This window comes from Acomys russatus, chromosome 2 (genome assembly GCF_903995435.1).
Source record: "Acomys russatus chromosome 2, mAcoRus1.1, whole genome shotgun sequence".
Classification (NCBI taxonomy): domain Eukaryota; kingdom Metazoa; phylum Chordata; class Mammalia; order Rodentia; family Muridae; genus Acomys; species Acomys russatus.
The window spans coordinates 54,126,245-54,152,024 of record NC_067138.1 but is presented as its reverse complement, the minus strand read 5'-3'; the positions used below and the strand labels follow the sequence as shown (position 1 = coordinate 54,152,024).

The following is a 25,780-nucleotide window of genomic DNA, read 5'->3' as shown; positions in this document are numbered from 1 at the left end:
AAATAGATATATGTCATGAACTCTACTTTGTCAGAGTTCTGGGCAGTATCTTCCTGTCTTTTATCATGTATATTTTTAAAATGTAAATTATATCTTAAACATAATTTAGCATTTTTAAAAATATTATTTTAGCATAAGGAAACACACATTGCTGGAAAAATGTAAAATACACATGTGAAAGCATCCTGCTATAACATGCTGACATACACCAGAAGCCTTTCTTGTGGGCAAGTATACATGTTCTAAAAAGTGCAATTATGACAAAATCCATAGTGTTATGCAACTTGCCTTCTTCTCAAGTTACATTTTTAGGTCATTAAGTACTCCTCTATGGCTTTGTGGAAGTTTTATTGTATGGCTGCACCATATTTACTACCTTAGAAAATATTAATATTTTGTTGAATATCATGGCAAAATTATTACATACATCCAAAGCAGTTTTCTTTGAATTAATATTGTATAAATAGGATTTCTGAGTCAGAAGGTATGTGATTTAGTCTTCAGCACACAATAATTCCCTGGGAAAAAAATAAGTTCTTTCAGTATGTATCCTTAATTCCTTACGTCTAGTGAGTAAAACTTCACATTCTTATCAATTGTAATTTATTTGCATTTTTCCTCAATTACTGTTAAGATTAAAATTGTTTACATTTAAATTTTTTTTCCTTTATGTATTTTATATTTCTGCTCACTTTTTTCTTACTTTCTATTAAAGCAACTGTTTCATCTTATCATTTGTTTTTCTGATTTGTAAGCGCTCTTAACCAATAAACTATCTATCACATACGTGCACACTACATAAGCACACAAACAGACACCGACACACAAACATTCACCCATACTCACACATTCACACACATATACACACACACACACACAGACATACATGCACACACACACGCACACACACACATGCACACACACATGCGCGCACACACACAGCCCTTCAGCATCTCTTTTGTACTAGCTCATAGTTCATAGTATCTTTTGATGTAAAGAAAATCTGAGGCTTTACATAGATGAACATTTCTGCTTTTAATTTCTGTGCCAGGAATTAATGCCTTCATTATTTCAAGATCACTTAATGTCTACTTAGCTTTTCTTTCACGTCACTAGCATTTTTTAAAGCTATTAGTCCTTCAGTTTTTGACCCACTGAGGATTAGCCACTGCCTTCAGGAAAATGACAGTTAGTGCTGATTAAATAGAGGTTGGGCATTGGTGAGCGCTGAGACTGTCCTAAAAGGGGAAGGAGGACAGTGCTTTACTACTGCCCCACTCTGTGTGCTGCACCCAGGAGCTTGTTCGTTTGCTCCTCCAGTGGGAGACGGTTAATCTGGAAAAGCATTTAACACCAGGTTCCTGTTTGAAGCCCTGGATGGGATGGTTCTCTTCCTTCACCTCTGGCAGAGTGGAAGTTCAGACACCGTGTTCTTTTTTTCTGATTGATTTATTGCAAGTACAGTACACGGTGCTCAGGATGTGTGTGAGGATCTGGTGAGTGCAGGAGGAGCTGATGGTCATAATTGATAAATTGGAGCCACGTCTACACTAAGGGCTGGGTGGATAAACCGGGGGGGGGGGGGGGCGGGGGGGAGACCTAGACTTCACTGCTTCACAGTACGTGCAAAGAAAGAAAGACTATAAGTAAAGGCAGAAATGAAGCAGATTTTTTGTTTTAGTTAATTGTAGAGATATTGGCCTGAGTGTCCGTGTGAAACTGCCTGTACTGCTGGTACAGAAGAGGCGGGCTAAGAACATTCAGTGAAGAACTCGAGGAGGGGGAGGGGAGTTAATCCACCCAGCAATGGCACTTACACACAATAGAGATCAGATCCTAAACTGCTTGGCATGCTATGGTACTCTGCACTCTGCAAAGCCATCAAAGCAAATCTGGCCTTCCTGGAACATGACCGAGGGTCTGGAAGAAGACTGTATCACCGGTAGAGTGCAGAACGGAAAAGGTCAGTGTGTGTGTGTGTGTGTGTGTGTGTGTGTGTGTGTGTGTGTGTGTGTGTGTGTGACACATCAGGAAAAACAACTGGATGGGATGTACTCATAAAACCATAGAAGAAACCACGTGGCATACCTTCATGAAAGTGGTAACTGTGAGAGAGTGGTAAGCCATCATCCTGAGATTGCCACAAGAGCAGACCCTATCACTGTGGGTGTGTTTTATGATCTTCCAAGGCCCAGAACAGTGACAGGCAGCACCCTGCACTACTCTCCTCTGAGGACCCTGATTTCCCCTGCATTTTTTCTGGTGTGTTTCTGCCCCGCCCCCGGCTTGTTTGTTTTGTTATATTGCAAACCACATTTCCTTCTTTATAGCATAGCAGCATACACAGAATTATAAATAAATCCAAACATTCATTCGTGCGACTGAATAAGTATATAATGTTAGATGCAGTACATGTTTATAAATATCAATAAGAATGATTCCAGAAAGTAGAAAGGATAAAGGCTTTCCACAAAATTAAAAAGCTAATCCCCACTTGTGAAGTTTGCCAGTCATCATAAAGATTGGAAAGCCAGTTTTGCACAAATGCATAAAGAAGTTGGCAAGATGGTCTTCTGGTCTAAGGGACAGGGGTGGGGTGTAGAATGGGTGCCCCAGAAAATGTGCACCTCACAACGTGTGTAATGCATACGGCTCAGGTTGTGCAGCCACTAAAGCCTGTTCGCAACGCTGGGAAGGTGAGCCAGTATGAGGCAAACCTTGCAGAATGTGTATCCAGTGCACATAGGCCACGCACACGAACCCCAGGAAATGGCAGTTTACTCACAATGAGCCTGGCACCTAGAAATACCTCGTTCGCTCCCCTTCCTGCCCTCACTAATGCATTGAGGAACTAGCAAGGCCACAGGTAAGAAGGTGGGTGGGGGGACTGAAAAACGACAGCCCTTCTTGGTAGATGCTAACTCATTGGCTATTAGGCTAAATTACTAAAACAAACCAGCAATCCCTTTGTGCCATGGGAGCCATTACTATGCTCTAGACGGACTAGCCCTGAGAGGCCACAAAGAAATCTGTCAACTAGTCTCCCCCTCATGCCTCAAAAGGAGTAAGAACCTAGAGGTCTGTGGCTCCCTGCTGCCGCCTAGCCTCTCTCCAACCGAAATCTCCCCAGCTGGTACTTAGGAAGGAAGGACAGTACTAGAGAATAGGGAGGTGCAGTTGAAATGGCTCCCAGCTTTCTAGGAACAAATCCATTTAGAACGGCGGCCACACCCATGACCACGCTCCCAGCATCGGTACATGCCTCATGAAGCAATGACTCTAGTTTTATTGTACTGAGAAGAGCTGTTCCTCCCCTAGAGAACAACCCATTCTTTGTCTTATGCCAAGAAAGCCATAAAAAAAAAAAAGAAGGAAAGAAAGAAAGAAATAAATGCTGACCAACAAAAGTGACACACCCAGCTGAATCATTACTTCCAATTAAAATGATATAAAATAAAGCATTCCCTGAGTGACACAGTAACTTCCCAAGCACAGACACACCTACTGGTTCCCAAGAGTCTGCTTCTTAAGTGTGCGCTAAGAGCAAGACAATGACATCAGTAGCTGAGAGGCGCTGGAGGCGACTTGGAGCTGGCTGATGGCACTGCGCATATGGATCAGAAGTTTCCCAAGCACTGTTTTGACTTTCTGGTATACCAGCCTCAAAATAACAGAAGCCGAGGTTTGTGGTGTTAGACTTCTGTCCCCAGCCATGACTGTGGGACAGAACCACTGTCTATCTTTCAATTCCCAAAGCTGACTTCTTAGCCTGAGGTAAGTATTTAAACCCAGACAGGGACCTGTGGGAGCAGCAGTTGGCATCTGACAGAAGGCTTCCTCTTTCTTTGACTCAGCTCAGTCAAGTGTAAAGTTGTTCAACATAATTGCTTGGTTCTGTTGTTGGTGGTGTTTTGTTCTATTTTTCTGGCCTCTTCAGCCACAGCCTCCTATTAGGGTACAAACACTGAAGGGCCTTAGCGCTTCCACACTTAAAAAGGTCCAAAGACTGGCCTGAGAAAAATCACCAGGGGATAGTTTTAGACTGGGAACTCAGCAGGTTACACAGCCTCTCTGTGGTTAAGACCAAAACACACCTAAGTGTTGTATAACTCTGCCACAACCCATAGATTATGTCATGACACATCTGCCTTTTGCTTTTGTTTTTTGTTTTAAGCCTCTCTCTTTTGTTTCACATGGGTTTGTGGCTCAAGAGCTGGCCTTCCCTCCATCACCGAGCTCAGACATGGCCACTGGCCACTACTGCTATAGTTGTCAACCGGAGGTGATTTTTGCCAATGGTCATGGGGAAATAAATACCAGAGAACAACTTTTGTTGTTGTCTCTTGAATGGGAGGAAAGGGATACCACCAAAAATCCTAAAATGCAGAAGACAGTCACCCACTGCAGAGCTCCCTTGCCAGAGTGCCAAGTGTCCTGGAAAGATGACTTTCCTGCAGGCATGCCAAACATACCAGACTTTCTCATTTGCCTTTGTGCCCAAGCACAGGCTTTTCCCTCTACCTGTAGTTCCTAGTTCTACACTATCTAACCAGGGAACTGCCATTTACCATCCTGGTTCCATCTCAGAATTTGACTTCCTCTGTACTGTCCTTCCTAGGTCCCTATCCTGGTTTGGCTTGGTTCGGTTTTGTCAACTAACTTGAATACAAGCTACAGGTATCTGGGAAGAAGAATCTCAGTTGAGGAACTGCCTGGATCAGATTGCCTATATGCTAGTCGGTAGGGCACTTTCTTGATCAATGGTTGGCTTGGGAGGGTCCAGACCACTGTGGGCAGTACATGAGCAGGTGGTTCTGGGTTGTATAAGCAAGCGAGCTGAGCAAGCCATGAAAGCAAGCCAGGAAACAGCATTCCTCTGTGGTTTCTGGTTCAGTTCCTGCCTTGGCTTCCCCTGATGATGGATCATAACCTATAAGCCAAATAAACATTCTCTTCCCCGAGTTGCTTTTGGTCACAGTGTTTATCCCGGCAATAGAAACCTAAGACAATCACAGATCTGGAAGTTTCTTCTGTACGTCTGGGGGCATCTGGTACATACCTCATTAGAAAGCTCAAACCTGAAATAGTCAGCCACCTGCTAGAAGCTCAATCCAAACCTTACTTATCACTTATTCCTAACATGTCCATCTAGTAAATCAATCATTGTTCAGCAAATCAATCAGAACAAGTGGAAATATTGTCCATACTTGCTAGACTCTCTTGCAGCTATGTCTATGGGCTAACAGTATCCCAACATCAAAACAAAGGCAAATGTTTCTAAGAGGCCTATAATATAGACAGACACTATTCAAGGCAAGTGGCAGGAGATAGCACATTTCATCCACAATTATTAGCATTTTTCACATGGGAAAAAGAGGCATCAAGAAGTTAGGTCATTTGCCTGAGGTCTGGCAAAACTGACAGTCATCTCAGAAAGTTTGGCACCACAGCCTAATTCTTCAACATACATGTCAGCATAGTCATACAAACAGTCAATCTTTCTCCTCTCAAATACCACTGAGAACTGCAAGGGATACTCTAGAGGACCATAAGTCATGTAGTGGCCAGTAGCTCCTGCACCCTGCCTAAAAGATGGCTTGTGGGCATTATAGGACTACCCAACGCCTGAAACTTTAGTGGCAGGAAAAGCAACCTCCTCAGGTCATAAACCGACATATATGTTCAAGAAAATCATGATACAGAAAATTTCAAAAGCATATTCAAAGTATCCCTTACCTTGTTCATGCTGCAGGGACAGGCACAAGGGATCAGACATGTCACAGTGTGAAGCAGCTCCTGAAAGTCCTTCTTGTTCCAGAATCCTCACTTCCTGAAGCAGACAACAGCTGCATTGTAAACACAAGCAAGAAACCCATTAGGCCCAGGGAAGCTCAGTGAAGCCCTGCATCCAGTAGAACTCTCTGTCATAACTATAGTCTCTCACACTACTCCAAAGGGCAGCCACGTGTGCCAACTGCGCACTCAGTGCTCAGGGCAACAGGGAAAGCAATGAAGGCAGCACACAGAGCTGCGGCTTACATTCTGGCTTCATAGCATTGTCACAGAGGTAAAGGCATAAAGCAAGAAACAACTAGCGAGAACGGGGACTGTTTTTGAAGCTAACATGGTTAACGGCTACCATATTGAATAATGCAAGTCTAGGTCATCCTGTCTTGAGGCGTGGGGTGTGCAGAGCCATAGGGACAAGGATAGTCTTTGAAATAACGGAATTATGAACATTTACTAAGTGATAGGACCTGAGACACTGGTGAGCAAAGCCACTGACTTAGGAATTTCTAGCTGGTACTTGGATATCTTTAAGGAAGGTGAGAAACTGGTGAGTGAGAGCAGTATTGTGTACCAGGCCTTATCGCCTTTCCCCACCGCCTCTGAGGAACAGAGGAGCCGGTGGGCAGAGGTCAGAGTCTACTGCGTCATCACCAGGATTGCAATGTAGAACCTCCTTGGCGGATAACACTGCATCGAGGATTTTAAGAAGTCAGTTTGCCATCAGCCAAATGGATAAAGGTACCCAGTACCTCTGGCCCTAGCATCGCAAAACACTGAATAAATATCTGTGTTTTGTATTGTACTATTGGTTCTTTACAGAGTTTTTAAATTACTTTAGTTAAATTTTGGAATACAGCTGGGCTTTTGGTTTGTCAAATGTTTAATAAAAACAAGAGTAAAATGCTTCTGCCCTTGTAGATATGTGGCTTTTCCCTTCCTATTGGGACTCTAGGTGAGAGAAGCAAGGGAGAATGGGGAAATAGAAGGAACCAGAGGGTCCTAGAAACCTACAAGAAGAACATTATGATGGGCGGATCTGGGCCCAGGGGTTCTGCTCAAACTATGGCACTAGCCAAGGACAATATGTGCAATAAACTTCAAACCCAGATCTAGCCAATGAACAGGACATTCTCCACAGTTGAGTGGAGAGTAGGGACTGACTTTCACACGAACTCTGGTGCCCCATATTTGACCATATCCTCTGGATGGAGAGACCTGGCAGCACTCAGAGGAAGGATAGCAGGCTACCAAGAAGAGACTTGATACCCTATGAGCATATACAGGGGGAGGAGGTTCCCCTCAGTCACAGTCATAGGGGAGGGGAGTAAGGGGGAAATGGGAGGGAGGGAGGAATGGGAGGTTACAAGGGATGGGAGAACAATTGAGATGTAATATGAATAAATTAATAAAATATATTTTAAAAAAGAGTCTCATTCGGAGCTAGGAGAGGACAGAAGCACACTGTAAGGTTCCTTACACTCATCTACAGTGCATCATTTTTCCCAGCCTATGTTTGAATCTTTCTATGAAAAATGGAATTAGAGACTTCACTAGAGCCACAGTGATTCCACAATGAACATCACAATATTTAAAACTAGAACAACGTACATGGAAAGCAAGAAGTCCTCATATTTCAATGGCCTGCCAGAGCCACCTTCTGCTCTTAGTCCTCAGTCTTAGTCTCCTGGAGAACATCACATTTGCTGAGGCCAGATTCGAAGTGCAATGCTGCAGTCCCCATACTGACACTATCTATTGCTATAAAAATGACCTGTTTTCAAAGGATAAATTCTTAATCCACACACATTACTATTCAGTGAACATCATGTTACTTTTGTTTTGTTTTTTTGTTTGTTTTATAAATCAGGAAAGAAGGTGATGCGACTGCCATCACAGAGATGCCAAAGGAAGTGTCACATCAGCCTCAGTAGTAAAACACCTTAGCAATAGTGCAGGATGGATCCCAGCATCCCAGCTCTGCGGGGTGTGTCTACACAGACATCTCACAGGTATACAATGTTACAACGTCTGGAAAACAGTGGCTTCAAAGGCATAGAATTTCAGTATCTAATTGAGTAAAAAGTGAATGAAAGTTGTGAGAAATAATTGAATTACCAGAAGCAGTGGTTCATGGATTTCTGAGCTTTACAGTAGAAATTCTATATATGTCGTTTCTTACTTAATACATGTACATAATACACCAGCTTATCACATACCTGGAAAGCTTGTCCCTGTGCCTTGCAGAGATGCCACTTTATTATTCACACTGGTACACAGGAAATAAGCACAAGGTCCTAACCGGAAGACAAAGATGTTTGGCCAGCTACCTAACTAACCCAGCTTTTATGGCCCCTGATCCCCTAGAACCTGAACACACAATTCTCAGTAAGCTAACTGTCCTGTCCCTCCTTGTCCCTACCCCAGGGTTCTTATGTCCTTCACATGCACACCATTCCCAGCCGAGCCAGGCTAACACTTCTTTGAGGGAAATACTAATGACAGAGAGGTCTTTACTCTCACTCAGGGAGTCAAGGATGGTACACGCCATCTGAAAAACAACTTGGGTAATTGTTACACAATGTCTTTGATGGTTTTAATTAAAAAAAAAAAAAAGAAATATTGTAATAGCAGGGTTTAAATTTTTTTTAGTTTGTGTGTGTGTGTTGGGTGGGAAGAATTGAGGACATGTGTGTACACATAGGTGCTCCTGCCCATGCATGTACATGTGGATTTGGCGTCTTAAAGTATTCTCCACCTTATTATTGAGACAGGTTTTTTGTTTTTGTTTTTGTTTTTGTTCTTTGTAACTGAACCTGTAGCTCACCTATGGGCTAGACTGGCTGGCCAGCTCCCCGTCCCCTGGGTCCTCCTATTTCTGCTGTCCACAGCTGAGGTTCAAGGTGTGCACTGTCAAGCGCTGCCATGCCTAGCTCTTAACATGAGTTATGGGGTTCGAACTGAGATTTTCATGCTTGTACAACAAGCGCTGTAAGCACTGAGATGTCCCTGCAGCCCCAGGGCTACAGATTTGTTTAAGCTGTTATTGGGAATGCCACAAAGCTTTTTAGTCGCTACAGGGTACACTGAGCTTTTTGATATTTAATCTAAGAGATAGTGTACCTACCTAGATATAAGGCTGTAAAAACTCTTTTTGGTCATGTTATAATAAGCAGTAGATTCTAGGCTATAAGTGACTTCATTTTGAGATACTACGGAATTAAAGCCTGCACAAAAATCATAGATTAAAAAACAAAACCAACGTCTGTCAATAAAATACATGCACAGGTGTACACTGGTCAATGACCACTCTTAACCAAAAAATACCTTGGAGAATAGACGACACTTTTAGAAACTGGGTCAGTTCACTTGTGGGCAGCAAGCAGAAACACCGCCTTGTTCTATCAAATATTTCCCACCTCCTTTGAAACATGGAAAAATCCGGCTGTCCTGCAACCAACATGGCTAGGAAGCAGCACAGAAAAACCTACAGCGTGAAAACACAACCTGCCCTTCTTAAGTACAAAGCATTAAGACAGAAGCTGCCACAGATTATCACAGCAGATTCAAGGGTGTCGTCTCTCAAGTTCTAAATATTTTCTTTTTATCTTTTAAGAAGTTGAAATCCTCTAGTATTGAACAAAACTAAGTATAGTTTTAAAGGGTGCTTTGAGCAAACCAATCCCCTATGTCATGTGTTTAACTATTCAGCTGATCTAACAGAATTGATCCTGTGGGTAATAAAGTCTGTGTTCAACCTTACACAGCTAAAAGGCTAATGAAGTGTAATCACTCAAGGTGAGTAGAAGGAGGTATGATAAGCATGCAGGACTGGGGACATGGAAAATAAAAGAAGAAAGCAGGGGACAGGGCTGTAGCTCGGGGGTCGAGGGAGGAGTAGAGAGCCTGCTCAGGATGCTAAAAGCACTATGTTTAAGCCCCAGTTTCAGGGAGGGAGAGAGAAAAGGAAGGAGGGAATGGGTGAGGGTAGGAATGAAGGAGGTATACAGGTAGAGGTAGGGTTGAAAGATCCAAATTAAGTGAAAACTAAGGATCAGGTAAGCAAATAACATAGCACTGGCGATATGGCCAAATTGCCCCCCACCAGCCAAGTTGGAGACTAGGAGACTTGGGTTCCTGATGAGAATCCCACATCCCATGGCATTTCTAGGGTTATGTATTCTCATGGTTTGGGCGTCTTGAGCATCAGCAAGTGGGAGTTGGAGAAAGGTGAAGACTGGGTCTACCTGTTTCACCACTATTGACCAACAACCTCCACCTACAGTGAGACATCTGTTTTCCCTGGATCACTGCTAAGGTTCTTTGAGGTATGACAAGAACAGAATAAGCCAGCTTGATTCCACTCTCCTAACTCTAAGGGGAGTTTAAGGGTGTCAAGGGCTGTGTTTTTGTGTGCCATGTCTTGGCCCTTGAAAATGCTGCTGATACAGCCCTGAATGGAATATGCTGACTTGGGCTTTTCTCCCCTCTCCAGTGCTTCTCTCCCTCCCCATTTGTTTATTCTAGAAGCCTTATCTCAAGGCTGGGTAGCTGAGGAACTCCAAAGGGATATAGGCTAAAACAAGCAAGCATTCCACTCTTCACGATGCTAAGGCTGTCGTCACTCACTGGCTTTCAAAGGCATGTGCTCTGACACCAGCATGGGTTCTCTTGCCCATCCTTATCCCTACACTACACTCTGGCCATGCTATTCCTTACACTATGGTCAGCTGCGTGCAAACAATGGACTAGGCGTAAGACAGACCAAGGACTTTTAGGTAAGAGTAGCTGAAGAAGTAAAAAGATGAACAGACTTCAGAGAGAAAAGACAGAGCGGAGTCTGGGAGAAATGCTAAAACAAACCAAAACAAAACCACCACCACCACCACCAACACCACCACCACCAACAACAACAACAACAAAACATAACAAAAACCAGACTTAGGAGCTTGGACAATCAGAAGAACAGATGAGTAAAAACCCTAGTTTCCTGAGTTCTGTTTTTAGCATCAGAGTAATTCAAATGTTTCTTCAGTCAAATCCTGACAGCCTTCATCTGGAACCATTGCCCAAGACTAAATGAACGTGAAGCCAATGCATTTCATAAATTCTCCAATTTCCCTTCCACTCTAAGGAACATGGTGCTGGGACTAAGTACCCAGAGGATAAAACAAAGACCCTTCCCCACCACTCTTCTTCTGAGGATGCTTATTACAATGTTCCTGAAGAGGCAGAGAGGCAAGGCTGGGCTGCCTGAGGACTCTGCAGGTGCTTCTGGGTGTGAAGCTCTGGTTCTTTGGAGTGGCAGTGTCCTCACTGAGCTCATACTGAGGCAGCAAGCACACAGTACCACAGCTCTGGCTGAACAGTGTCCATCCCTGCACTCATGCAAAGCCACAAAGACAGGAGCACCTCCCCACAACTGTTACCATGGCCTTTTCCCCCCAGGGGTAAGGGATGTGATTAGAAATTAATATTCTGGGTTTTAACTAGAAAGCTGTCACATAGACAAGGAAACAATAGTTACAATGAAGGGATGCCTGAGAGTAACGAAGGATCTGGTCTGGATGCCACTGGGCAGAGAGAGGAACAGTACTTTCACATAATCTTTCCTGGTACATATGCTGGAGACATCCAGGTAACTGGAAGGTAAAACTGCCAGATAACCAATGTTTAGACTCAACATTTCCACTACCAAAAGCCGATCTGCCTCTAAAGAGGTTGCCTGTCCCAACTGCTTCTCATGATTTAGTGACTGCTAAAATGAGAATATAGAAGGAATGATATGAACGAATGGCCAGGCCATGAAGACAGTGATGATCTACCGAGTCTGCCACTTGGTGCTCATCCCAGCCAAGAAGGAGCATGGCACATGTGCCCAAAGCTCATAAGCTTCAAGAAAGTCAGGAAATGGCTCGTATAACACATCTTCCCCACTCAATGTTAGAGACGTGTGCTACACTTTGAGATTTAGGAGTGGGATACAGAGGGCTAGCGTACATCATCTCCCACCCACCACCTTTGAGGTCAGCTGGAGGCTACTCCATCCCTTTACATTTCCGGGGTGGACATGCTTAGCCTGCCTGCTTGCTTTTCCAGGGCTGTGCTGCTGTGGCTTTGTGGGGTGTAGAAGTCTCTGAGGGGAGCAACGGAAGTAGGGCTTGGTGGTGTCCCGGTGAGCTTTAACAATCAACGTGGCATAGGTTAGGGTCACCTGAAAAGAGCGCTTGATTGAGGGATTGCCTAGCTAAGACTGAGGGCGTTTGTTGGGGGACTGTTTCTATTGTTAATTGATGTCAGACTGTGTAAGAAATCTATCTGTGTATCAGCTAGCCTGTGAGCCAGCGAGCGAGCAACTTCCTTCATGGTTCTGCTGTATTTCCTTGGCGGTAAGGTGAGTTCTTTGGTTGGAAGTAATATTATGTGGAATAGCAAACTTCCCTCCATGATGAACTGGGACACAGAACTGTAAGGTGAACAACCCTTTTTCTCCCTCACGCTGTGTTTGGCTACAGTATTTCCTCACAGCAACAAAGAAAATTAGAGCTGTGGACAATACAGTTGATCTGACCTTCAGCTATCTTTTGAAATGTGAGTGGAATATGAGATTAAATCTTAGTTCCATCTTCCTCAAAAATGGGGTAAGTTCTCATACTGCTCACGACTGTCCTAAGAACCAAATGCCATAACATGAGGGAAAAGTGCCTGATAAACAGCACTGGCGTTAAGGTAGCTCTTCTCTCTTCTGTCCCCCATCCCCTGCTTGGCACAACTGTATTCCGCATAAAATTGCAAATAGGCAATCACTTTCAATCATCCTATTGGATTATAAGCATTTCAAGAGAAAATAACTTGTCTGGTCTGTGTAGCTGTCAAACCCCCAGCACTTGCTGACACTACCTCGTACAATAGACACTAAATAGTTGAGTTAAATTTAATCACAATGCTTAAGCCAGTTTTTCTCTTATCTGGCATCAGCTGAGCTCATTTTCCTTCATTCTGTCATCTTCTAATGTTATAATGTTAACATCTATATTTATTTCTCATTTGGCCAGAATATATTTTGAGACTACATGAAAAATAAGAATAAACTACCAAAGCGTCTCCGCCTAAGAAGAATGGTGCCATGTCAGCCAGTAGAGCACTGTTCTCATACTACTTGGAACATAGTGCTTTTTATGAATGAAAGAGATCCCATCACCCTATTGATACACGGGAGTTGGGATTTAATTATTTGTTTGTCAATGGCACATGCCACTGAAAAGTGTGTCACTGGTGGCTGTCAGACATACTAAGAAACTCTCCATGTGACTATTTTGGATGGGAAATCTGAATTTCACTCATCTAAGATGAAGGTTTACCAACCACACCCAGATTACCAGGTGTGTTATCTAGCAATTTCCTTCAGATTGCATTACTGCTATCTGAGAGGAGGCTCCTTACGGACTCAGTAGGTAAATGACACTTACAAGACTCAAGAAGAAACAAAACTCCTAGGTCTTAGGAAGTTCCTAAAACTCACAAGAGTCACAAGGGTCTTCTCAGAGGCTACATAAGCAGTAACAACTTCTGGGAGAGGAGACTTTCGGGCAGGCTGAGCAACAGTTAAGTCATGCAGGGAGCTCCAGGATGAAGCTTCCGTTAGTCAGCGCTCAAGCTGGGTGGGCTTTCTGGTGATGCAGGTATGTTTGAGACATCCATGCTTCTGTAATTAACCTGTCTTAGTTACTTTTCTGTTGCTGTGAAGAGACATCATGACTAAGGCAATGGATAGAAGAAAGTTTACTTGGGGCTTATGATTTCAGAGGGTTAGAGCCCATGGCCATCGAGGTGGGTGCATGGTAGTTGGCAGGTAAGGACAGCACTGGAATGGTAGCTGGGACCTCACATCGTGATCCCAGGCACCAGGGGGAGAGAGAGAGAGAGAGAGAGGAGAGAGAGAGAGGAGGAGAGAGGAGCGAGCGGAGGAGAGAGGGAGAGGAGGAGAGAGCGCGAGAGAGAGAGAGAGAGAGAGCGGAGAGAGGAGGAGGAGGGAGAGAGAGAGAGAGAGAGAGAGAGAGAGAGAGAGAGAGAGAGAGAGAGAGAGAGAGAGAGAGAGAGAAACAGACAGAAAGACAGATAGACAAGGACACAGAGACAGAGACAGAGAGACAGACAGAGACAGAGAAATGAAAACAGAACAGGCCACATTTCCTAATCCTTCCCAAGCAGTTCAACCAACAAGCACTCACATGTACAAGCCTATGGGGGCCATTCTCATTCAAACCACCACACAACCCTTCACCTACACTCATGTGAGTGACCTCAATCAGCTCACTACTCACAAAGCTAGACGTGGGTGGAGTCATCCTCTAGTCTACTGTCAGTGACTCGTGTTCGTGTCTCCCCAGGAAACGTCAACCAACGTGTGATGGTAGAATGCTAGTGCTTCCTTCTCTCTCGGGGGATTGACTATTTCCGGCAAGTCCATTATCTGCGCCTTGGTGGGCATCTGGAGTAGCAGCCTAGTGGGTTACTTCCAAAGGCCCCACTAAAGAGGGAGTGCTGTCAAGAAAAATTATTAGGAAGCACCTCTTCAGAGAAGCCAGCTCACTCTTCCATCAAAGGTCACAAGTACAGGACCCATTTTCCTCTCAAGCAGACCTGGAAAACAAGTTGTACAGAGAGGCAGTCGCCTTAACAGGAGGTGGTATGTACAGCTTAAATCTGCCCGCCTTGGAAGCCTAGAATGGTTCTACTGTCTTGTGCCTCTGGGATTCCCAGAAAAGGCTCCTCTACCCAGCATGATGGGCTTGGGTGCAAGGCAACCTCAGAGATGATCTGTTGTTAGCTCAGCTCAGTTTTCCTGGGGCGCAGGTTCTATGCTTTTTCATTACCTGTTCCATCTTAGCATGGCCTGTCCTCTCTGAGTCAACACCTCATGCTGGCTTGTTAAACTATTCCACAAAGATAAGGTTTGGTTTGACCACAGCCCAAGTGCTTTCAGGGTCTGAACCACTTTCAAAATCAAAATAGTTTGTCACCAACCATGCTGGCAATGGAATCACAGATTTATCCAGACATGCTTCTTTAGAGGAAATTCTTGCCCTTAGCACACGACTCCACTGCTGAGCACCAGAATCGAGCACTGACAGCAGTCCCTATACACGACAGCCAGTGGCATCAGGGTCTTTCAGCACCTCGAGAGCTCATATACTCAATTTTTTTTTTACTTTATTGAACATACCTAAGATTTATGTGCATGTGATGAGAAAGGTCATCAAACACTGGGTCAGCTCGTGTCTACTGAGTATATACTCATCTGCTGGAAATGTCCAGTTCGAGGGTTTCCTAAAACTCAATTCTGCCATACTTTATGTCCCACATGTGCCTACTTGGCTGCTGTTCAGGACAGACCCAGAAATATACTCTTTGTCGTATCAGCTATATTCCTCTTTAACTCTTCCTCCTAATGACAATGTCAGGTGAAGAAGAGCTGACAGATAGCTAGGGGCTGGCTGTCAACCCACTCTTCGCACCAGCCTTCCAGGCGACTATTCCAATGAAGCAAGTCATCTCTGTGCCCACTCTCTGTTCTGTGGAAAGGAAACAGTCTTATATTTACTTTGCTATGATTTACAACTGGATGATAGAAGGCTAATGCTGCTGGGATAAGAGGCAAAGGTTCCCTTAGGAAGGAATGTGTAGCTTCCCACAGGAGAAGCAGGCACCCGCCAGTCCCTTGAGCAGTTGTTGGAGGATGCAGTCAGCCCCGCAGTGGGACTGGTGACACAGTGGTGTGACTATGCCTTGGCTCTGTTTCTTGCCCCTTTGCCTTGCCTTGCAAGCTCAGTGGTGAAGCATACATCAGACATGTACTGTGGTATGAACAAGAAATGGCTCCCACGGTCTTAAGCATTTGGACACTTGGTCCCCAGTCTGTTGCACTGTTTTAGAGACATTTAGGCAGTGCAGCCTTGCTGGAGGAAGTACATCACTGGGGCAGGCTTTGAAATTAAAAAGCCTCCATCACTTCCGGTTAGATCTCACTGCTTCATGCTTGGGGTTCAAGGTATAAGGTCTCAGTTTCCTGCTCCTGCTGCCATGCCATCCTTGTCATTACAGACTCTAACACCTTGGAAACATGAGCCAAAATAAACTCTAGTATAAGTTGCCTTGGTCATGGTATTTAATCACAGCCAAAGAAAAGTTACTGATATAGTATGTATGAGGATCTGGGGTTGGCCTTCAGCAGAGCACACGCCTACATACACATACACACCTACACACACACCTACACACACCTGCACACACACACATACACACACATACACACACATACACACACACACCTATACACACACAAACACCTATACATACATATACACACACACACACACACATACTTACACACACATGGTGGTGGGGGCACACAACAGTATTTCTCTGCCAGGGTGACAGGGTTGACTTGGCCCCATTGGGGATATTTATGAATGTGTGGAAGACTGATATGCTGCTCAGATCCCTACTCTCCCACCTATAGAACAGACTCCATAACATACCTCGTCCAAACGAACAGTGACGCTGAAACAGGTGCTATCATATAGAGGGAAGACTCAGAGATTAAAAAGTAGGGTCAAAACAAAGCCACTTCAAAATAATGATAATGATAATGTTTCTGTATGTAGTTTGGGATTCCCAAAATGCATATTTTTGTTTGTTTGTTTTGATTTTTGATTTTTTTATATTTTATTAATTTATTCATATTACATCTCAATTTCCCAAAATGCATTTTAACCACAAAAAAAAAATGTACTAGCTTTTTTTTTTTTTTTAAGCAAAATATCCAAAGTTGGCCTGTAACTCATCACAGTGAGATCCCTGAAGCAGCTTGAAGGCAGGGGGAGGGGGTGTGAACCACAGAGCGTTTGATCAGCAACATTCTGAGTGCTGTGTTTATTCAAGGTGAGGTTGTATCTGAACGCTGACTACTCCAGCTCACTGGTGATGGGTAGCAGCAGGAACGCATGAGCGCCGTTCCCAGAATTACTAAAGCCACACAGGCAACTTAAATGTATTTCCATCTCAAAACACTGGCAAAATGTTCCAACTTTTAAAATGTGAACAAAATATGAGCAACCACGGTGAAGTTGACCTATAATTCTAGGGTGGCTAAAAAGAAGGGGTAGCTACACAGTGGAGTCAACACTGCAGGGCTAGGGATACTTTCTATGAAATGCCCCTCATTTCTAATTTTCCTTTTCAGGCTTCTGTGTGTTTCCTATTCTCCTCAAAGAGAGCTTTTTTTACAGGATGTACATATTCCTCTTATGAAGCCAACTCTGCAGAACAAGGAAAATTCCTGCACTATTGTATATAAGGGAGCTCAGACTTTATGAACGAACAGGGACAGTTTAAATGGACAGTTTTAAAGGCTTGTGGTACAAATAGTAAGCAAAACTGATTCGTGACGCTAACTGTTTCCCACAATCAAGAATCCGGCTTTTCTTACTGTCCAAATGCTAAAGGAAAGCAAATGCCACGGCAGTGAAAATGATGCCTTCCTCGGCATTTCAGATGTGTTGTTCAAGTCAGCGTGAGCATGGAAACCATAGTAATGACTCGGTTTCACCTACCGTAATTATGGTATACCTCGCAGCAATTCTCCACAATATCCACTTTCCTCCCACCACTCAAGTGCTCTCAATGATCTCTGGAAACCATTAACCAAAAGTCCTGTTCCAATTTTCCTCTTCTCCCTCCTCTGCTTCCTCAGTCATGCTGGCGTCAGGACAAAGCAAACTTGTATTACATCACAGAGCAAACTCATTTTCTCTAAACCAGCCCAATGGCCAGTTACCGCTACTGGAACCAGCGCAGCCACAGTGTGGTCTTTGTTACTGAGTGCTGCTTTTAAAAACAGTAAGTTTCCCGGACTCCTTTCCTCTGCTGAAAAGAGGAGAGTGTCTAGTCTGGCTCCGCCCAAGCTGTAAACTAGACATTACCTTATATACAAGTGACTCTAAGGCATTCCTCAGTCCAGCTGCCTGCTGCAGAATTCCTGCACTGGGCAGCATACTGCAGGCCCAGAGCGTCCCCGGGCTCTCCCTCCTTTCTACTTTGGCTTGCCTGGCTTTCTTTCTTTCTTTCTTTCTTTCTTTCTTTCTTTCTTTCTTTCTTTCTCTCTCTCTCTTTCTTTCTTTCTTCCTTCCCCCCTTTCTTTCTTTCTTTCTCCCTATTTCCACTGCCCCACTCACTGTGTTTTTGTGTAAATGATCTCACATGACTCAACAAATCCATCTGCCTGGAGCAGGCCAAGTCTGGAGCCCTCCCAGGAGGGAGGAGAAGAATTGCTTTGTGGAAAGGACCTGGAGCGCTGCCCTTCCTCTGGCTCGAATTACCCGCCTGTCAGGCCTGACGGATCTGGCTAAAAATAAAAGGAAGCGGGCTGTGAAAAGCAGATGAATGGGCTCAGCAGCTCCTCAGATAACACAGACCTGCTGTTGCCCAAAGCTTCCCAAACAGAAACTTGAAATGTGCCACCTCTAAGTGCAGTGGTGTGGCTTCCAGGTGAAGGAGCTGTTTAACCTACCAGAGTGGGTGACACAGCCTGGATTTCAACTCTAGTTTCTCTCTCTCTCTCTCTCTCTCTCTCTCTCTCTCTCTCTCTCTCTCTCTCTCTCTCTCTCTCGTGTGTATGAGTGTGTGTGTGTGTGTGTGTGTGTGTGTGTGTGTGTATCACAAACAGGGAGAGAGGGTTATAGAGACTTGTACAAAATAGCTGAATTCAGTGGAGCAAAGGCTCCCCACTTTTTGTAACAATGTTGTTTCCACTGCATAATTCTCCACACCAGACATTTTCAGCCTTATCTATGATGTCACTTCTCCACTCAGAGCCAGCAAAGAGTTAAAAGTCCTTCTTGTAAGTGTATGGCCAGCGCCTGCAGTGGGTATTAAGCACTTAGGTTTGCAATGTAATGACACACTGTTACAATCTGTAATATGAAACATCAGCAAAGCTCTGGCGCTGAGGCGCTCTCTCCCCACCATTAGCCATATGTTTGGCTCCTCAGATAGCCAAGCGGGTGTTCCAGCATGCCATCTGGTTTCTATCCACATAGGCAACTGCAAAGCAAGGGCTGTATCCCTCCGGAGCTGTGTGTTTCTTTTCCTCTCTTTCCCAGTCGTCTTCTCTTCCTCCCCCCTCCCCCCCCAGCTCGTTTAGTTCCCTTGCAAAAAGAATTCTCTGTCATTCATCACATGCAAAGAAAATGTTACCTGGCCTGGCAGCGGTGGAGCCATTAAGAATGCACAGCTGAACTGTAAACACGCCAGAGGCTCCTTTACATCGTCAGAATCTCTACAAGTCAGTCTTACCCCCCACATCCTCTACCCCCTTCCCCATCTCCTCTGAGTGCTGACATTTGATCCAGCATGTTAAAAATAGGTACATTCTTGACAGATCCAGGGTTTGCTGTGCTGCCCTTCATAGTCACTTCACATACTAACTGCAAGGCTTTAAATCGCACATGTGTGCACACGCACATACACACACACACACATGCACAAGCGAACGTGTGCTTGTCTCAGCATTCAATCTGCTCGACGTCAGTCTCACACAGGATGACATACCCCTGACTCACTGCAGGATGCAATCTCTCCTGCTCTTAGGCAGTCAACATCTATTGTTTAGTTTCCTGGTGGCTCTTGCTCCCTATAGAGACGAAACAGGGAGACAGAGATGGCACTTTAGAATAAGAACATGCAGCCATTTTTGGGCAACTGAGAATTGACAGAATGATGCTTTCTTCCTTCGGCAATTTTTTTCAGGGTGAGTGGAGACAGCTCTCAGGCTGGCCTCCAACTCACTATACAGGAAGGACAGTCTTCTCCTCTCGCGTGCACCACTGAGGCAGCCGATACAAGAATGTGCTACTATACCCAGCTTATGTGGTGCTGCAGATCAAGGCTAGAGCTTTGTTTGTGCTAGACAGTACTCTGCCAACATGGCTACTCCCCAGCCCTGTGCTTCAACAGCATGAGAAAATGGCACATGCTGTTGGAATTTACAGGATTTTCCTAGACTTTCTCCTTTATAGGGCTTGAAGTACTCTATAATCTTTGAGCTGTATACTGGGATATCTGATACACAGAAAAACTACCTATTTCTCTAAGAATTGCAGCCCATTTTGCTGCATTCAAAGATCATTAGCTAGGGATTATTACTTGTCACATCTTATTTAAAAAGCTGGTTTTTACATACCAAGAACAAAGGGAAGGCTGTCATTAAAGGGTGACTAACCAGAATGTCAGATTTTTATCACATAGTGGGCTAGAGAGGATCCTCCAGGGGAGTTCTGAATTCAGTCTAACAAGGGTGTCAGCAAGGCCACTACCTGTGCAAACTTCTTGAACCCACTCCCTTGCTGATCCCCACTTTCATGATCTTAAATATATGTTGCAGTAGCTAATAAACATTAAAATTCTGTTTCAAACAGTTTTTAGAGAATGGCAGAAAAAAAAATCTTTTAATTCAGAAAGCTTTAGGGAATTATCCAGAAGATGAGCCCAACACATATAAAATGTTATTTTAACATGTTCTTCACATTCAAATTACTAGTGAGATATTTTACATTTTACACCGGCACTTGAAACAGTGTAGACTGTTCACATATAGCATCTTCCGGTGTGAACTAGTCATAATTCAAAGGCTTTAGAGCCACCTAGACAGTACAGTGGTGACTGTACTGGGCAGCACAGACACAGCTCTTGTAGAGAGTACAGGTGAAAGGATACACATGCTTTCTCATAAACTGACAGCACAAGAGCCAGGTGAAGGAGAGGGCGCACGGGTCTGGGGAACGGCGCTAAGCTGCTGGCACAATCCATGCCAAAGATAAAGAGGACAGAGCTTACAGTCAGAGCAGGAAAAACAGGGCAGAATGAAAAGAGTCAGAGCCAAAGGGAATTTCTAGAAAGAACAGGAAAAAAAAAAAAAAAAAAAAAAAGAGGATTAGTCACTTAGAGATGAAAGGGCTCACAGAGTTGTCCAATATGGTTGTTGTTGCTGTTGTTATTGTTATTTGTGTGTGCATGTTTTAATGCTAGAAAGTGTGCTTGCAGTGAAATGTCACTGAATATGTGCTTAAGGTGAGTTTTGCATACCTGTGCAGTTGAAAAAAAAGCACTGCTCTTTATTAAACGCATGCTGCGTATTGCTCACTGGTTAGGCAGTGCTAGGCACCAGAGGAAGCAAAGCTTTGGGACACATCTGCACCTTGTGCTGTTTTTTTGAGACAGGGTCTCTACTCTGTGGATCTACACTGACTTAAATACCACTATGAAGCTCAGCCTGGCTTCAAACCCATAATCTCCCTGTTTCTGCTTCCCAAGTGCTGAGGTTACAGGTGTACACACAACACGTGGCCATAACAATTACTTCTCAGGGGCTCAAATATGAGGTGGGAGCTAAACAGCATGTTTACAATGTCTAAGAGATGCTCCCTAAAATAGGGCTTAGATTTTTTTCCCCACAGAGTATTCAGTAGACCCCTGCTTTGGTTAGGAGTAGATCTTTGAGGCAGCAGAGTCCACATCAAATGGCTTCGAAGTGATCCAGGAATTGATTTCACATTTGTATTCAGCTATGCTGAATTAAGAAAATTCCAAGTACAGGAAACTACAGAGACCATTCACTATCTGAACCATATGATAAAAGCTTGAGAGAAAATTCCAGATGGAGCCCCAGCTCTCTGCTCTCTTACTGCTTGCTCAGAATCCAACTTGACACAAAGAGAACCGAATGCCTTGCTATTTCAAACACGGTGAGAAATGCCTGCACCTGTAGTCTGGAGATGAATGGATGTGAGCAGCAAGCTGCACTGGTAACTATAATGGTTTTGTAGCCTTTCACTTTATTATAATTTGATAATCTGCTTCAAGCTCGTCCAAAAGCTTTTTTTGAAAAATCAAGTCAGATCTTATTTCAAAGTATAATAACTAGTGTAATCAATTGAATGTGTATTCCGACAACTACTTTTTATCCTTAAAACAAGGAATGTTGGAAACGTGGAATGACTACACTGACCCCGGAACAACATGTGCATTGATGACCCACACAGGAGACTGCAGCCCACAGAGGCCCTGAAGTCTGTGCCAGGTAACCCGCTTGCTGAGTACGTGTGGCCTGAACAACTCAGGCGCTCAGTTTATAAACATGATCAGGCTAGAGTCTAAAAAACATGGCCATGGAACTTCCTCATCAATGGCAACTCATGTGCTAGCTAATCCTAGCTGTCAACTTGACACACCCTGGAAGAGGAACTCCCCATTGAGGAATTGTACCCTTCACACTGGCCAGTGGGTGTTTCTGTGAGGCATCTTGTTGATTGCTAATTGATGGAGAAGGGTCTAGGCCACTGTGAACAATGCCACCCCTGGGCAGGCAGTTGTGAATTACCGAAGGAAGCTAGCTGTGTAGATGCTTCCAGATGGCCTATAAGCAGCGGTCCTATGTGGTCTCTCCTCCAGGTTCTTGTCTTGAGTGTCTCCCTTGATTCCCTTCAGTGGTGGACTGTAAGATGAAATAAACTCTTCCCGCCCCAACCTAGAACAACTTGTAAGAAGTGCAGATATAAACATCAAATTAGCAGAAAAGCACTATTTTCAAGTTGACTTGATCATCTAATTCCATCTAATTCAATGTATTGGTAGTTTCATTGCATTTCAAATTTGGCAATGCATTAAGTGTGTGGTTTTAAAGTTACAGTCACAAAGGCATTTTTTAAAGCACTGAGGTGAAATGCAAATTAAACCTTTACAGAGCCTTTCAAATCTCTGCGGGGAGCTAAAGCAGGCCAGAGGTTGAAGGCCATTGGCTTAGTGAGCACTTTGAAGTTAAAATACAAATTTAAGAAGAGCCGTTGGTGGACCACTACATGAGGATCAGCAGGTTAGGCCCAACCATCAGACAAGAGGAAAAACCAATTCTCATGCCACAGAAGCAGAGAAGCTGAGAAATGATGCTCCGGGCAGCATCTGGAGAGCAACCAATGACTTAGGCTGAAAGGAGCTGGGGCCAACATGTGAGATATATTATTCACGTCTTGGCGTTTCTCATTGGTTAATTCGTTAACCATCTACTTACTCATTATGTACCAGGCATACTCTGAGAAACTTGGGACACATCGTCGAAGAAATGGACAAAATTCCTATCTTTAGGGAATTTGTAGCCTACCGAGGACAGACAATAAACACAGATAAGGTTCACAATAGCTCCTGTTTTGTTACTAGGTGACAAGAGCAATGAAAAAACACACTGGAGTCAGAGGAACTAGAAGTGTGTGGGAGGTGGCTGCAGTTTCAAATAGGATAACCAGAGTGGGCCTCGTTGAGGAGGCACAAGATGGGTAAACCAAGAAGCTATCACGTAGAGCACAGTCTCCCAAGGATCACCAACCATCATGACCAGGAAACCTGTCCCCGGTCAGAAGCACCAGTCTGGGCCCTCCAGGTAATTCTAACGGACCCTGAGATGTGAGTAGCACTGGCTTCAAGAAAAGGACTTACGAGAACATGTTGGGCTGGGTGTGGTTATGCATATCTACAATGCAAGTGCCCAGAACACAAAAGAGCATGATTGTGAGTTCAAGGCCAGCCTAGACCAGGAAGTACATCCCAGGAAGTCCCAGCAGTCTCAGGCCCTCCTTCCTCCAAAAAGAGGAACACGTCTATGCGGTCCACAGAAACTGTGATGAGACCAGGCGTGTTTGGAGATGAGAACCTTGAGGAGAGGGGCGGCAATAAGGAAAGAAAGCCAAGGGACTGCAGGTCACTGGCAGCCTTAAGGTCTCAGTGAGGCTCTTACTCTAAGTGAGGAACAGCCAGAGAGTTTCAGGCAGAAAGGGCCACAGGGTTGGACTCATTTTGTAAAATGCTCGTGTTGTTCTGAGTAGAAGCATCATAAGTACTCTCCCTGGAGACACCCTCTTAATTCTCTTTCTAATTTCACTTCAGGCAGTGGTACGCTTCTAGACATTTGAAGTCAGCTCTGAGGACAGAGGCCTCTGACTTGTGTTTGCCAATTCCCACAGTGTAACTCTTCTACCTCCGTGACCCCCGTGGAGCTGCCTGGAGGTGCTCCACACGAGATGCTCCACACAAGATGCGCCACACCTCACCGGATGTGGAGTTGCAAAGAGAGAGGGGCACGGCAGACTCCACACTGACTGCAGGTGCTCCATTGCTAACGGTAAGAACAGTGAGGGGTCTGTAAGGTGGGCTGAAAATGGCAACAAGATTCCATCAGTCCTATAAATGCAGTGTCTTCCACAGATATATTACTGTTCATTAAATACATACCCAAGTCCTTAGAATTTAACATAAAGTGGGACTGGTCACACAGATTACGGTCTGCCTCCCCAAGAACTCACTTGAATCCAGGCAGGCTATCAATAGTGTTGAGTGCATTACAGGAATGAAAACTTCAATGTATTTGGAGGCAAAGCAAAGTTTGCATAAGCCTTTATCCATTTGATTTTTTTCATTAAGGAACTGTCCCTGCCTATCAGATTGCAGTTTATGAATGACAGCAAGGAAGCAGCATCTTCTATCAGGGTGAACAGTGTTTTGCTCCCACCAGAAGTATGCTTGACTCATTCTCCACTCAGTGTGGCCCAGCGGGGTGCACCACCCACATTCAGACCCTAGGCAGCCAGACCAGCCATGCACTCTAGCTCACACTCCTGGGAAACAATGGGGTCTTTGAGGCCTCATAATCTTGTGAAGAAACAGGCAAAAACGTCATGGGAAAAATTAGGAAATATGGGAGGAAAACAGCTCACAAAACGAGGGGTGGAGCCGTTTGCTCACAAGTTCTAATTCCTTGAACAAAGAGAACAACCATGACCATGACAGCTCCCTGCTGGCTCTGACTCTTCTTTTCAAAGGGGAAGCTTCAAACTTCCTTCCCTTCCTTTTCCCCAGGTATTGCGGCACCGAGCCACAGACATCAGGATGAGAACAATTCAAAACTTAGGAGCAGAGTTCATTTTTAAAAGCTTAGCCTCAAGATAAATCCTAATCAGCAGCCCTACACTACAGCCTTGTTCTGTGGTCCAAAACACCAGTACAGTTACAGACAACTGGACATCAGTATCAATGAAGCTACAGACAACTGACAACTGGACATTGGCGCCAGTATAGCTACAGACAGCTGGACATCAGCATCAGTATAGCTACAGACAACTGGACATAAGCGCCAGTACAGCTACAGACAACTAGACATCAACACCAGTACAGCTACAGACAACTAGACATCAACACCAGTACAGCTACAGACAACTGGACATCAACACCTGTACAGCTACAGACAACTGGACATCAACACCAGTACAACTACAGACAACTGGACATCAGTGCCAGTACAGCTATAGACAACTAGACATCAACACCAGTACAGGTACAGACAACTGGACATCAGCATCAGTACAGCTACAGACAACTGGACATCAACACCAGGACAGCTACAGACAACTGGACATCAACACCAGGACAGCTACAGACAATGGACATCAGCAGTTGCACAAAGAAAAGTGGAAACTCTTCATATGCCTCCCATTTTTATGTCTTCCAAGATATTGGTGGTGTTAAACCTGACTTAGTAACCACCTCTGCACCTCAGAAATCCTTCCTTATTATCTGCGATCTCAATCTCCTAGCCCAGTAGCTGCAATGCTCCCTTTACCTCCCCAGCCTTCACCACAAGTTCCACCTGTACTCAGCAGACACCTCTTTCCATTTCAGATCCACCCAGGGCAATAAGGAGTTCTAAGCTAACCAAGGCCATCTGCGGGAGACGCAAGAAATGTACCCTCTGCTTTAGTATGGCTTCATAACGCAACTATATTTTCCAGTTGATCACGTTAACTGGAATGCGCTAATCTCCTGAGGATAAACTGACTTACTTATTTCTTACCTCGTTTCCAACTCTTGACCATGTTGTTACCTGTAAGAT

General features: G+C 44.4%; 1 protein-coding gene across 3 annotated transcripts in view; it reads right to left on the bottom strand.

Annotated features, from left to right (window-relative positions):
• The window catches only part of Bach2 (BTB domain and CNC homolog 2), a 340,628-nt gene that overhangs the window by 256,133 nt on the left and 58,715 nt on the right, over positions 1-25,780 (bottom strand). For 2 of the 3 annotated variants that reach the window (XM_051161111.1, XM_051161126.1), the window contains exon 2: positions 5,737-5,846. The gene's annotated coding sequence lies outside the window, so the exon portion shown is untranslated. Of the gene's footprint in view, positions 1-5,736; positions 5,847-14,111; positions 14,263-25,780 lie in introns of those variants that run through there. The other variant, XM_051161118.1, reaches the window with a different exon arrangement.